We start from the raw sequence: 15,625 nt of genomic DNA, 5'->3' as shown, positions 1-15,625 counted from the left end.
GGAAGACTGGTTAGTAATTCACACATTTTATAATGGTCTCTTATACAATACAAGGTTAACAATAGACGCCGCTGCAGGTGGTGCACTAATGAACAAACCTTACGCTGATGCTTACCAGCTTATCGAGAGCATGGCCCAAAACCACTATCAGTGGGGAACCGAACGAACAACGGTGGAAAAACCTCAACCGAAAACTGGCATGTACGAGATAAGTAACCTTGATCACGTCAATGCAAAAGTGGATGCTTTGGTCCAGAAAATTGAAAGTTTAAACGTATCACCTCCAGCCGCCGTGGTTGCTGTAACTCAGAATTGCGAGGTCTGTGGAATCCAAGGCCACACTCCTGCGGAATGTCAACTCTTGACTGGAATCCAAACAGAGCAAGTAAACTATGCTCAAGGAAGCCCCTATTCGAATACCTATAACCCAAATTGGAAGAACCATCCAAACTTCTCATATAAGAGTAATAATGCTTTATACGCACCTGGACAGTCTCCAAATCAAGCCCCATCTATACCTCCGGGATATCAGAAACCGAATCCTAACAATAATACCCCTAGAAAATCCAACTTGGAAATCATGATGGAAAACTTTATAGCTTCCCAACAACAAACCAATAAAGATTTCTTAAACCAGAACATACACACTGGCGAACAACTTAAACAACTAGCAAGCAAAGTAGATGCCCTGGCTACCCATAACAAAATGCTGGAAACGCAAATATCTCAAGTAGCTCAACAACAAGCACCTACTGCTGCACCAACTGGTACATTCCCTGGACAGCCCCAACCCAATCCGAGAAGCCAAGCTCATGCAATTATATTAAGAAGTGGAACGGAAGTGGAAGGACCGTCTGACCCAAGGATAGAAAACCAAAACCCTAAGAAATCTACTGAGGAAAGTGAACCTAAGGAAAAGGAAGAGAGTAATAAGGAAACCCTAGAAAAGAAGGAACCTTATGTACCTCCACCACCTTACAAACCACCTATACCTTACCCTCAAAGGCTTGTTAAAACCAAAGATGTAGGCCAATTTAGAAAATTTGTTGATCTCCTTAAACAATTAAACGTTACAATTCCGTTTACCGAAGCTATTACGCAGATGCCTTCATATGCTAAATTCTTAAAAGAAATTCTTTCTAATAAAAGGAAACTTGAGGATAGCGAAACCGTTACACTCCCTGCCGAATGTAGCGCTATAATCCAAAACATGCCCCCTAAACTCAAGGATCCGGGTAGTTTCTCTATACCCTGTCACATAGGAAAATTTGTCATCGACAAAGCCTTATGCGATTTAGGAGCCGGAATTAGCGTTATGCCTTTATCCATATGTAAGAAACTGGAAATGGGAGAATTAAGACCGACCAAAATGTCTGTGCAATTAGCAGATCGTTCCATCAAATATCCTGTAGGAATCCTTGAAAACGTTCTCGTACGCATAGGTCAGTTTTACATTCCCACTGACTTCACAATTATGGACATTAGAGAAGATGATACGACACCTATTATACTAGGAAAACCATTCTTAGCAACTGCCGGTGCAATCATAGACGTAAAACGAGGACGACTCACCTTCGAAGTAGGTGAAGAGAAAATTGAATTCATTCTTTCCCAATTCTTGAAAGCACCTGCAATAGAAGATACATGTTACTTCATGGATATCATCGATGAATGCATAAAAGAAGCAGAGTCAGGAGAAGACAAAGCATCAGACTATCTTTTAGAGGACAAATCTAAACAATGCCTAGCAATAACACCGGATCCTACGCAGTGTCTTAACAAACCAACCCCTGATTTGAAAACACTTCCCAAAAATCTGAGATATGAATTCCTAGACTTAGAACTTGAACGACCTGTGATAGTTAATGCAGATCTAGGAAGACTCGAAACAGAAAAACTCCTACATATCTTAAGAAAATATCCAACCGCACTAGGATACCACATCACCGATCTTAAAGGAATAAGCCCTTCTATTTGTATGCACCGCATCATGTTAGAAGAAGACTGTAAAACCTCTAGGGAACACCAGAGAAGACTAAATCCGATCCTAAGTGAGGTAGTAAAGAAAGAAATAACCAAGTTATTAGAAGCAGGTATTATATATCCTATATCTGATAGCAAATGGGTTAGTCCTGTACACGTTGTACCAAAGAAAGGAGGCATAACCGTTATTGAAAACGAAAAAGGAGAAACTATAACTAAACGAATCGAATCGGGATGGAGAATGTGCATTGATTATAGGAAACTAAACAAAGCAACCCGAAAAGATCATTTCCCTTTACCATTCATTGACCAAATGTTAGAACGATTAGCTAAACATTCACATTTCTGTTATTTAGACGGTTATTCAGGCTTCTTTCAAATACCAATTCACCCTGATGACCAAGAAAAGACAACATTCACACGCCCTTTTGGTACCTTCGCGTATAGACGAATGCCGTTTGGTCTGTGTAATGCCCCTGCAACTTTTCAAAGATGCATGATGGCAATATTCGCCGACTTTCTCGAAAACATCATGGAAGTATTTATGGATGACTTTTCTGTATACGGACAAAGTTTCGAAGAATGCCTTGAAAACCTGGAAAGAGTTCTGGAGCGATGTGTAAAAGTAAACTTAGTACTTAATTGGGAAAAGTGCCACTTTATGGTATAAGAAGGAATTGTTTTAGGACACATCATCTCGAACAGAGGAATCGAAGTAGACAAAGCCAAAATAGAGGTAATCGAAAATCTTCAACCCCCAAGAACTGTGAGAGAAGTACAAAGTTTTTTAGGACACGCCGGTTTTTACCGACGATTCATCAAAGACTTCTCTAAGATAACTAAACCCTTAACCGGACTGTTGATGAAAGATGCTGAATTCATATTCGACGATAACTGTTTAAAAGCATTTCAAACTCTTAAACAAGCATTGATCTCCGCACCCATTATGCAGACACCAGACTGGAATGAACCATTCGAAATAATGTGCGATGCCAGTGACTATGCTGTAGGTGCTGTTTTAGGACAAAGAAAGGATAAAAAGCTTCACGTTATATACTACGCTAGCAGAACCCTGGATGAAGCGCAAATGAATTATGCCACAACCGAGAAAGAACTCCTAGCAGTGGTATTTGCGCTAGATAAATTTCGTTCTTACCTGGTAGGAGCCAAAATAATAGTTTACACCGATCACGCTGCTATCAGGTACCTTTTAACAAAAAAAGATGCTAAACCTAGACTCCTAAGATGGATCTTGTTACTACAAGAATTCGACTTAGAAATCAAGGACAAGAAAGGAACTGAAAACGTAGTAGCAGACCACCTCTCTAGACTTGAGAACCTTGAACCGGAAAGAACATCCATTAATGATGATTTCTCGTATGATAAACTCATAGCTACTTTGGAAGAGAACAACTCCGACATGCAAGTAGAAACCACCTTAGCTATATCTGTCACACCATGGTACGCTGATCTAGTCAATTATTTAGCTGCCGGAATAGTTCCACCTACTTTATCTTACCAGCAGAAGAAACGATTCTTCCACGACATAAAACACTATTACTGGGATGACCCCTTACTTTTCAAAAGAGGCCCCGATGGTATTTTCCGTCGATGTATACCCGAAGAAGAGGTAGAAAATATAATCCAACACTGTCACTCTGCGCCTTATGGTGGACACACAAGTACATCCAAGACCTGCTCTAAAATCCTACAAGCTGGCTTTTATTGGCCTACTATATGGAAGGACGTACATGCGGCTATTAAGGAGTGTGACAGATGTCAACGCACGGGAAACATATCTAGACGTGACGAGATGCCACAAAAAGGTATTTTGGAAGTAGAGATTTTTGACGTGTGGGGGATAGACTTCATGGGACCCTTCCCATCCTCTTTCGGTAACAAATACATACTCGTGGCAGTTGACTACGTATCAAAATGGATCGAAGCTATAGCTTCTCCAACAAATGACACCCGAGTAGTAACTAGACTCTTTAAAAATATAATATTTCCGAGATTTGGCATCCCAAGAATAGTAGTCAGTGATGGTGGATCACACTTTATATCCAAGGTACTCGAAAAACTACTACTTAAATATGGAGTGAGACATAGGATAGCAACACCTTACCACCCTCAAACCAGTGGACAAGTGGAAGTATCTAACAGAGAAATCAAGCAAATACTAGAAAAAATGGTCGCCACTTCAAGGAAAGATTGGTCATTGAAATTACCAGAAGCTTTGTGGGCATACCGAACTGCTTATAAAACTCCCATAGGGACGACCCCATTTAAGCTCATTTATGGAAAATCCTGTCACCTCCCGGTAGAATTAGAACATAAAGCCTATTGGGCTATTAGAAATTTAAATTTGAATTATAAAGCCGCCGGTGAAAAGAGAATCCTTGACATAAACGAATTAGAGGAACTCAGAAGAGACGCCTATGAAAATGCCAAAATCTATAAAGAAAGAACAAAACAATGGCATGACAAGCGTATATCAAGGAAAATCTTCAAGCAAGGCGACGCAGTACTTTTATTTAACTCTAGACTAAAGTTATTCCCGGGAAAACTACGATCCAGATGGTCAGGACCTTTTCATATCACTAAAATCTTTCCCAGTGGAGCGGTAGAAATAAAAGGACAATCTACAGAACCGTTCACCGTAAACGGGCAACGTCTGAAACATTATCACTATGCGGAAACCAACGAGGATTCGCAAATTCTACACTTAGACGAAACGCCCCCAGGACTCATAGACTATATTTAACAGTTTATTTGTCGAGCTTGCGACATTTAAACAAAGCGCTTAGTGGGAGACAACCCACAAATTAATTTGTTATTTTATTATTCTATTATTATTATCATTTCCCTATTTTTCTCTTAATTATTCTTTTAATTTCTATTTAGTATTCATTATTGATTTATTAAAAAGAAAAAAAATATATATATATATATATATATAATAATAATAATTCTTTTCTTCTTTCGGCATTTGGCCAAATCCTGACTTAAACTCATGTTTCTTTTCTCTAGCTAACACTAACCAGATGGGACATTCTGATCGTATGGGTATCAAGTTCAGAGGAATGGCTCAGAAACGAAAGTTTGAAGAACTAGCCGCTAGAGAGATGCTACCTAGTTTATATGCTGATGATTGGGCTATGACTGCCCTTGGACTGAGACAGAGTGTCCTGTTTTTGCTGAATCAGATAGGATGGGAGACCTCCCCTATCCTGAGACATTTCACCACCTACCGGAGACTCACACTAGAATTCCTTAGTTCATTAATCTATCTACCCAGCCACGGAAAAGGAATTAGCAGAGGTTTTATCCAGTTCAGAATGTTCAATATGGAGTACCAATTTAATATTAGAGACTTCACCAACCTTTTGGGTTTTCCTACCTCCTTTGATACATTCACTGTAAGCCAGGAAGAACTTTTTGAATATAGAGAGCTTGAACACTTTTGGGGTAAGCTGACTGGAAATGATGAGCCCGAAGAACATGAGTTTCTCTCTGGAAACATACATAACCCAGCTTTCCGCTATTTCCATAAGATCCTGACCCACACTTTATTTGGGAAGAAGCCAAATAGTACTTCAGTTTCACGTGATGAACTCTTCATCATATTTTGTGCTTCCCAGAACCGTCCAGTAAACGGTGCTACTTTTATGTTAGCTAATTTGGACCACCTTATCCAGGATGAGCGAGCACCCATTAGAATAGGCGGTTTGATCACTATGATAGGTAATGCTATTGGATTACGTCAGCCTATGCTTGACCTTAGCCCTTTTTGTGGCATTACTACTATGAGTATACCCTTCCTCTTCAACACTATGTTTATAGCAAACATAGGGTCTGATGAGTTTGAGCTTATTATTGATAACCAGGTTCTCTGCCTATTCACCATGCCCGATCCTAGAACTAGTGTTCATAACCAAAGGAACTGGCTCTATAACCTGAATGAAACCCCAACTCCTGCTGGATCCACTGAATCCATCCAGGACTATGAGATTTGTGATGACTATGAGCACTATGTTGACCATATCTCTCAGGCTGAATCTGACCCTCAGACACCTTCCGGCTACTATGATATTGATCCTCCTCCTCAGCCTGTCCTGACCGAAGAATCAGCCATGCCTGATCTCCGACATCATATGCCAGGAACAGATATTAAAACCGTCATTGAAGCTTTGATGTCAGAACAAGACGCCCTCAGGGAAGATTTCCACAACTTGAGACATGAAATCCTAGAATACATGAGCAGCACGGCAAGTCAGTTACGTATGTTACGGCATCGTGTTAACTCTTTTGCTCCTCCGGCCAGAGATCCGAAGATAGATGGAATTTAGTTATTTCTTTCTAAGTTATTTAGTTTTAGGCTAGATTTTTCATTAATGTTATTTGAATTCATGCTCGCATTTATTTTCCTTTCATTTCATTGTTTTCCCTTCCTGTATTACAGTATGTTAATCTTATTAAAGCTTTTATCTATTTAATTTATGCAATGGCTATGTTCTCTACTGTTCTACTGTTACTCAGAATGAATTACTATTATGAGAAATAGAATAGCATGCAACACAAATTAATTAGCTAAATTAAATAGAACAATCTAAAAACCAAATAAAACAAAATAATCAAAATAAATTCATCTCCAGATTAATTATGTGAAGCGCTGCTGAATGCCCTGCCAAAAAGAAATGTGTGACGAGCGTCACACACTCCATGACGAACGGCACGCATAACTCCTGTTACGACCGTCACACCCTTGTGACGAGCGTAACGCCCTTCAGACATGTGAACGTTAGGGAGCCGTTGGAGACGAACGTTACACCTTTATTTTTTTTACCTTCCCCACTCACTTTTCATTTAACCACACTTAATTACTCTTCAACCACTTTTTCTTTCTATCTTCCAACCCTTCTCCTATAAATACCTACCAAAACTTCCTTCATTCACCACAAAACAATTCTCTCCTATCAAATACACTTCTTTTTCTTTCCAAATCACCCCTTCAAAAATTCATCACAATGGCGGGAAATCAAAATTTCGGAAATATCATCTTCCGATCCGGAGATGACAACTACCAGCAAGAGCAATTCGAACGTTTCCAACAGCGAGGCGTCGCTTCCACCAGGTACCCCGATTTAACTTGTTTACAACAATTAGGATTACTCCAAGGTATCGAATGGATGCTCCGCCTAGCCGACTTAACCTTCCTTTGCACTCATAATCAACCCACCTACCCATCCCTAACCTTAGAATTCTTAAGTTCATACGACTACACCACTCCCGCCGGTGAAGACGAATTTTTAACCGGTACCGCAACCTTCCGTATGTTCAACACCGAGTACTCCTTAACCCAAAACCAATTGAGTACCATGTTACAATTTCCCATAGAAGGTCAGGTACACCCCAGAATCCCTCCAAACTCAAACTGGAACACAGTTGGCGTTTTTGGCCTTTTTAAGAAAATTACCGGTATAGATACCTACAACTGGGAAGAACTCCTTCTCTCCCATATACATAACCCCACTATCCGGTACTTCATCCGCATCTTGCAAAACACAATTTTTGGAAGACCAAACAACAGCAAGGTCAACTCAAAGGAGCTATTTTTCCTCCAATGCGTCTTCGAACCGGATACTCAGGTAAACGCCGCCTCTTTTCTCTTTCATCATATCCGCACCTTATGTGCTAGAGGCCGGCAACCCTTTATAATTGGTGGATTAATAACATCCATAGCACTTGGCCTGAACCTAGGGGATAAACTCCAAACTTTAGAATCCCTACCTCCCCTGTCTATGGATATCAGCTATTGCCGCTCCAGCCGCCTGATTAAAAACAGAGTAGGCGGAGGATATTATCTTATGGTGAACAACCAGGCTGTCCCAAGCGTTGTTCTACCAAATATCGCCCTAACTGATGTCACAAACCCCGACCGCCACCTCTATGATTTAAACGCTCCTGAAACCACCGAGCCTTTACAAACAAACCCACAAACAGATGAGTTTGAAGAAATGGAACAAGGTGATCATCCTCCTACACAACATTCAGCCCCGCTCAACCCTTCCGATAATGCAACTGGCCCATCCTCCCAACGTCGTCGACGAAGAAGGCCTGCAACCAACGACGACATTATGGATGCTATCGATGGTATGCAGGCACAGAATGCAGAGATGATGCAGATGATGCGTCAAATGCAACAGCAACAGGATGCCCGGAATGCCATAACCGACCAGCGGTTTACTGAATTGTTCAGCAGGTTCGACAACTTAGACATACGTCAAAGATCACCAGGTCCTAGAACCAGAGGCGGAAGGCAGCCTTAGTTGTTATTTTCTTTGCATTTCCATTTTGTATTTCTTTCCCTTAAAACATTGAGGACAATGTTTAGTTCAAGTATGGGGGGGAAACAATATTCTTCCTATTTCCATTCTTCAAGTATGTTATTTTCCCTTTCATCGTTATTTCCCTTCCTTATTATTTAATATTTTGTTTTAAAAAAAAAAAAAAAAAAAAAATATTCATATTCTAAGTTAAGCCCCTAGTGTGAAATATTTCTATTATCTATTCCCCTCGATTTTCTTGAGCCATAACAAAAAAAAAAATTTTTAACACACCCAATAAGTATAAAGGTTGCTTACTTTATAAAACTTGAGTGAAATCAAAACAAAATCATTACCATAACAACGCTCTGAGAACCTCAATATGTTAGATCAGGATAAGTACCTATTATACCGATTCCTTGAACTTTTAGTTCTATGGCAACCCCAAGTAGTTTATACAGAAGTCAGCACCGTCTTAATAGCAAACTACGTGGAGAGCCGATGAATATAAGTGAATGATCCCCAAAGTAACATAAAATATATGAATATATCAAGAAATGCACTAAGTAAATTAGGTGATCCTTACCAGATCATTTAATCTAAAGGTTGCAGATCATGCAAAAGCACAATACGAAAGATCCATTATGAGTTGGTTCAGTAGGAATCTGGTACTGAACTTGGTAGGGCGGACTACGGTTCGATCCCCCGCAATTTGCAATGGACTGAATAATGAAGTTATCCGACTTATGTACCAGAACTTCTAGCTAAAAGCGGATCATAATCACTAACCGGTTACTCCACTATGTGCGCGAAAAGATAAAGGGCTTAATGTGATTTCGCTAGAATGAAAACGGGTAAAATAAGACCAAAGGAACCAGGATAGCTATCATAGGGTACTTGAACTGATTTACATAAGGTAGGGTTATCTAAGTTGTAACGGTAGTTGTTGATGTCAAGATTAAACTCAAAGTCCTCCTAAACAAAAACCCATTTGCAACCTAGTACGAATTGATGTGTGCTTTGAAATTTCATCTGGCTAAAACTTTTAACAAGTTCTATACTGAATTTTGCTTGAGGACAAGCAAAGATTTAAGTATGGGGGAGTTTGATAACACGAAATTATATCACATTTTAAGACTTAATTCAATTAGATTATATTATCATTTACTTTAGTTTATCTCATTTTATCAGATATTATGCAGTATTTCCTTGCTATGTATGTCAGGTATCCATTTTGAAGCAAAAGTGAAAAAGGGAAGAAAAGGAGGTGTAAAAAGGAATAAAAAGGAAACAAATAACAAAGACCAAGCCCAGCCCAAAGAAAGTGCACGTTATGCCTGTGACGGGCGTCACAAGGGTTGTGACGAGCGTCACACTAAAAGCACTCCTGTGACGAGCGTCACACATGGTGTGACGAACGTCACACCAGTCCTCTATATTTTTGGCGCAAGGAACTCAACTGACCACGTTGAAAGCTATTTCCACGCACGCTTAACCCTCGGAACGAGACCACGCACACGGAAACCCTTGAAAAGCAGTTACACCAGCAGCTGTATAAATAGCAGCTAATTGGGAAGTTTCAAAGCCCCGGTTTTTCCACGCTCATATTGCCGAAGCTCTGCCAAATTTTCTTGTCACACCTTTTGCTTATTTTTTCCTTTCCAGCACTTAACATTGTTTATTTTATTTATTTCTTTTGCAAGCTTTACATTCTTTTTCCCTTGCAAAATTTACCTTTCCCGTTTCAGCTTCTAGATATTTTTCGCATAATAGTTTCTACACCGGAAACTATTGTGCAACTTTATACTGGATTTAACCTTACGTTATATTCCAGTTTTATTCCTTGATTTAATTTACTGTTTAATTGAAGAATCCAAGAACAAATCCTACCGGCTTGTGGTGGAGTGTTCAAGACTATTGTATTACGCATTCAGGTTCTTTAATCATTATTTAATATTTTGTTTTATTATTTATCTATATTATCTGCCTGGAATGAGTCTGTTTATGCATGATATAAATTCTTATTTGTTTAGCATGTCTGGCTAATTTGCCTAGGTATCGGTATGTAAAGTAAGCAGAATAAGGGATCAAGACTGAGTCGGTCTATCTAAACTTAAAATCAAAATCAATCTTTTTACGGTCTCAACTTACAGGTTTAATAACAAGATTTTTTACAAAAGTAAAAGACATAAAGAAGTTAAAATCAATAGAGCGAGAGTTTGAGATTTTAACTGGACAGTGTAAGTTAGGCATTAATTCTAGATCAGGGCGAGAGCAAGTTTTAGAGTTAATTAAATTCTGACCTTTTCCAAAAAGTATTTTTAAAGATTGAATGTGAGGACGAGAGTTAAGCATTTGGATTTAATTATATAACCTAAGTCAACAGAGCGAGAGTTTGAGATAAGGGTGTTTAAAACGGTCAGTATTTTCTTAAAAAGAGTTTCTGCAACTTTATTGCTTTCAAAATATGGTTTTTGACTTAATTATAAGTGACAGCAACATTAATATAAAATCATGGTTTATTCAACAGAGCGAGAGTTTGAGATAGAACCTTTAACCAATAAAGTTAACCGAAACGATTCATTTTAAAACCAAGAAGCCGACAAAGACTTGATTCCCTAGTTTTGACGAACTACATACCGATATCCGTTTTATTAATATTTAATCTAGATATTAGTTTAGCTCTTAGTTTTTTCCCAAACAATCAAACATTTTCACCTTAGATTTACGTAGTAACCTTAGATAACGGTATATCGATTCATAAGTCCCTGTGGGATCGATATCTTTTAAAACTACGCGATAGAACTGTGCACTTGCAGTTTGTATCCCAAATTCGACTCATAAAGTCGCGATCAAGTTTTTGGCGCCGTTGCCGGGGATTTTATTCAATCGATATCGTAACTCTTCCGTTACGCTGTAGAGACTAAGGTTTCTTTTCCTTCTATTTTCTTTCTTTCGTTGATTTGTATGCCACGCACTCGCTCTCAAGGCGAACCGCTCTATTTACGAATCAACGATATCGAACTATATCTCCGAGTCTTACGACGAATTCGGGAATATCGTGCTGAAAACAATCTCCCTCCTATAGACCTTCCTGATCTCAAAGATTTTCCTTCTTTAACCGAGATGGCAGAACCAGCTCGTGCTCTTAGAGATTACGCCGCTCCATCGCAAGATGAACCGCATTCAAGTATTGCTCCGCCCGCAATCGAAGCAAACAACTTTGAACTTAAACCTTCGTTGTTGCAGGCTGTGCAACAGAACCAATTCTCTGGAAATCTTACCGAAGATCCAAACCTTCATTTATCCGTATTTGTCCAATACGCTGATACTGTTAAAGCTAATGGTGTCACTTCAGAGGCAATTCGACTTCGTCTTTTTCCTTTCTCATTAAGAGATAGCGCTAGAAGATGGCTTCAATCTCTTCCTTCCAACTCAGTCACCACATGGAACGAGTTGAAGAAAGTTTTTCTTGCCCGATATTTTCCACCAAGCAAAACAGCTATGTTAAGAGCCCAGATAAACGGATTTAAACAGAAAGACAACGAGTCTCTTTTCGAAGCATGGGAAAGATACAAAGACATGATGAGACTTTGCCCACACCATGGTTTGGAAGACTGGTTAGTAATTCACACATTTTATAATGGTCTCTTATACAATACAAGGTTAACAATAGACGCCGCTGCAGGTGGTGCACTAATGAACAAACCTTACGCTGATGCTTACCAGCTTATCGAGAGCATGGCCCAAAACCACTATCAGTGGGGAACCGAACGAACAACGGTGGAAAAACCTCAACCGAAAACTGGCATGTACGAGATAAGTAACCTTGATCACGTCAATGCAAAAGTGGATGCTTTGGTCCAGAAAATTGAAAGTTTAAACGTATCACCTCCAGCCGCCGTGGTTGCTGTAACTCAGAATTGCGAGGTCTGTGGAATCCAAGGCCACACTCCTGCGGAATGTCAACTCTTGACTGGAATCCAAACAGAGCAAGTAAACTATGCTCAAGGAAGCCCCTATTCGAATACCTATAACCCAAATTGGAAGAACCATCCAAACTTCTCATATAAGAGTAATAATGCTTTATACGCACCTGGACAGTCTCCAAATCAAGCCCCATCTATACCTCCGGGATATCAGAAACCGAATCCTAACAATAATACCCCTAGAAAATCCAACTTGGAAATCATGATGGAAAACTTTATAGCTTCCCAACAACAAACCAATAAAGATTTCTTAAACCAGAACATACACACTGGCGAACAACTTAAACAACTAGCAAGCAAAGTAGATGCCCTGGCTACCCATAACAAAATGCTGGAAACGCAAATATCTCAAGTAGCTCAACAACAAGCACCTACTGCTGCACCAACTGGTACATTCCCTGGACAGCCCCAACCCAATCCGAGAAGCCAAGCTCATGCAATTATATTAAGAAGTGGAACGGAAGTGGAAGGACCGTCTGACCCAAGGATAGAAAACCAAAACCCTAAGAAATCTACTGAGGAAAGTGAACCTAAGGAAAAGGAAGAGAGTAATAAGGAAACCCTAGAAAAGAAGGAACCTTATGTACCTCCACCACCTTACAAACCACCTATACCTTACCCTCAAAGGCTTGTTAAAACCAAAGATGTAGGCCAATTTAGAAAATTTGTTGATCTCCTTAAACAATTAAACGTTACAATTCCGTTTACCGAAGCTATTACGCAGATGCCTTCATATGCTAAATTCTTAAAAGAAATTCTTTCTAATAAAAGGAAACTTGAGGATAGCGAAACCGTTACACTCCCTGCCGAATGTAGCGCTATAATCCAAAACATGCCCCCTAAACTCAAGGATCCGGGTAGTTTCTCTATACCCTGTCACATAGGAAAATTTGTCATCGACAAAGCCTTATGCGATTTAGGAGCCGGAATTAGCGTTATGCCTTTATCCATATGTAAGAAACTGGAAATGGGAGAATTAAGACCGACCAAAATGTCTGTGCAATTAGCAGATCGTTCCATCAAATATCCTGTAGGAATCCTTGAAAACGTTCTCGTACGCATAGGTCAGTTTTACATTCCCACTGACTTCACAATTATGGACATTAGAGAAGATGATACGACACCTATTATACTAGGAAACCATTCTTAGCAACTGCCGGTGCAATCATAGACGTAAAACGAGGACGACTCACCTTCGAAGTAGGTGAAGAGAAAATTGAATTCATTCTTTCCCAATTCTTGAAAGCACCTGCAATAGAAGATACATGTTACTTCATGGATATCATCGATGAATGCATAAAAGAAGCAGAGTCAGGAGAAGACAAAGCATCAGACTATCTTTTAGAGGACAAATCTAAACAATGCCTAGCAATAACACCGGATCCTACGCAGTGTCTTAACAAACCAACCCCTGATTTGAAAACACTTCCCAAAAATCTGAGATATGAATTCCTAGACTTAGAACTTGAACGACCTGTGATAGTTAATGCAGATCTAGGAAGACTCGAAACAGAAAAACTCCTACATATCTTAAGAAAATATCCAACCGCACTAGGATACCACATCACCGATCTTAAAGGAATAAGCCCTTCTATTTGTATGCACCGCATCATGTTAGAAGAAGACTGTAAAACCTCTAGGGAACACCAGAGAAGACTAAATCCGATCCTAAGTGAGGTAGTAAAGAAAGAAATAACCAAGTTATTAGAAGCAGGTATTATATATCCTATATCTGATAGCAAATGGGTTAGTCCTGTACACGTTGTACCAAAGAAAGGAGGCATAACCGTTATTGAAAACGAAAAAGGAGAAACTATAACTAAACGAATCGAATCGGGATGGAGAATGTGCATTGATTATAGGAAACTAAACAAAGCAACCCGAAAAGATCATTTCCCTTTACCATTCATTGACCAAATGTTAGAACGATTAGCTAAACATTCACATTTCTGTTATTTAGACGGTTATTCAGGCTTCTTTCAAATACCAATTCACCCTGATGACCAAGAAAAGACAACATTCACATGCCCTTTTGGTACCTTCGCGTATAGACGAATGCCGTTTGGTCTGTGTAATGCCCCTGCAACTTTTCAAAGATGCATGATGGCAATATTCGCCGACTTTCTCGAAAACATCATGGAAGTATTTATGGATGACTTTTCTGTATACGGACAAAGTTTCGAAGAATGCCTTGAAAACCTGGAAAGAGTTCTGGAGCGATGTGTAAAAGTAAACTTAGTACTTAATTGGGAAAAGTGCCACTTTATGGTATAAGAAGGAATTGTTTTAGGACACATCATCTCGAACAGAGGAATCGAAGTAGACAAAGCCAAAATAGAGGTAATCGAAAATCTTCAACCCCCAAGAACTGTGAGAGAAGTACAAAGTTTTTTAGGACACGCCGGTTTTTACCGACGATTCATCAAAGACTTCTCTAAGATAACTAAACCCTTAACCGGACTGTTGATGAAAGATGTTGAATTCATATTCGACGATAACTGTTTAAAAGCATTTCAAACTCTTAAACAAGCATTGATCTCCGCACCCATTATGCAGACACCAGACTGGAATGAACCATTCGAAATAATGTGCGATGCTAGTGACTATGCTGTAGGTGTTGTTTTAGGACAAAGAAAGGATAAAAAGCTTCACGTTATATACTACGCTAGCAGAACCCTGGATGAAGCGCAAATGAATTATGCCACAACCGAGAAAGAACTCCTAGCAGTGGTATTTGCGCTAGATAAATTTCGTTCTTACCTGGTAGGAGCCAAAATAATAGTTTACACCGATCACGCTGCTATCAGGTACCTTTTAACAAAAAAAGATGCTAAACCTAGACTCCTAAGATGGATCTTGTTACTACAAGAATTCGACTTAGAAATCAAGGACAAGAAAGGAACTGAAAACGTAGTAGCAGACCACCTCTCTAGACTTGAGAACCTTGAACCGGAAAGAACATCCATTAATGATGATTTCTCGTATGATAAACTCATAGCTACTTTGGAAGAGAACAACTCCGACATGCAAGTAGAAACCACCTTAGCTATATCTGTCACACCATGGTACGCTGATCTAGTCAATTATTTAGCTGCCGGAATAGTTCCACCTACTTTATCTTACCAGCAGAAGAAACGATTCTTCCACGACATAAAACACTATTACTGGGATGACCCCTTACTTTTCAAAAGAGGCCCCGATGGTATTTTCCGTCGATGTATACCCGAAGAAGAGGTAGAAAATATAATCCAACACTGTCACTCTGCGCCTTATGGTGGACACACAAGTACATCCAAGACCTGCTCTAAAATCCTACAAGCTGGCTTT

The 15,625-nt window shown here is 39.4% G+C and overlaps 1 pseudogene; it reads right to left on the bottom strand.

Annotated features, from left to right (window-relative positions):
• Positions 1-11,820: 11,820 nt before the first annotated feature.
• On the bottom strand, positions 11,821-11,920 carry LOC127124284 (uncharacterized; annotated as a pseudogene).
• Positions 11,921-15,625: the final 3,705 nt, after the last annotated feature.

The sequence above is a fragment of the Lathyrus oleraceus genome, chromosome 2 (assembly GCF_024323335.1).
Source record: "Lathyrus oleraceus cultivar Zhongwan6 chromosome 2, CAAS_Psat_ZW6_1.0, whole genome shotgun sequence".
NCBI classification, from domain to species: domain Eukaryota; kingdom Viridiplantae; phylum Streptophyta; class Magnoliopsida; order Fabales; family Fabaceae; genus Lathyrus; species Lathyrus oleraceus.
Note: the sequence above shows the minus strand (reverse complement) of the source record. Positions and strands in the feature narration are given on the sequence as shown.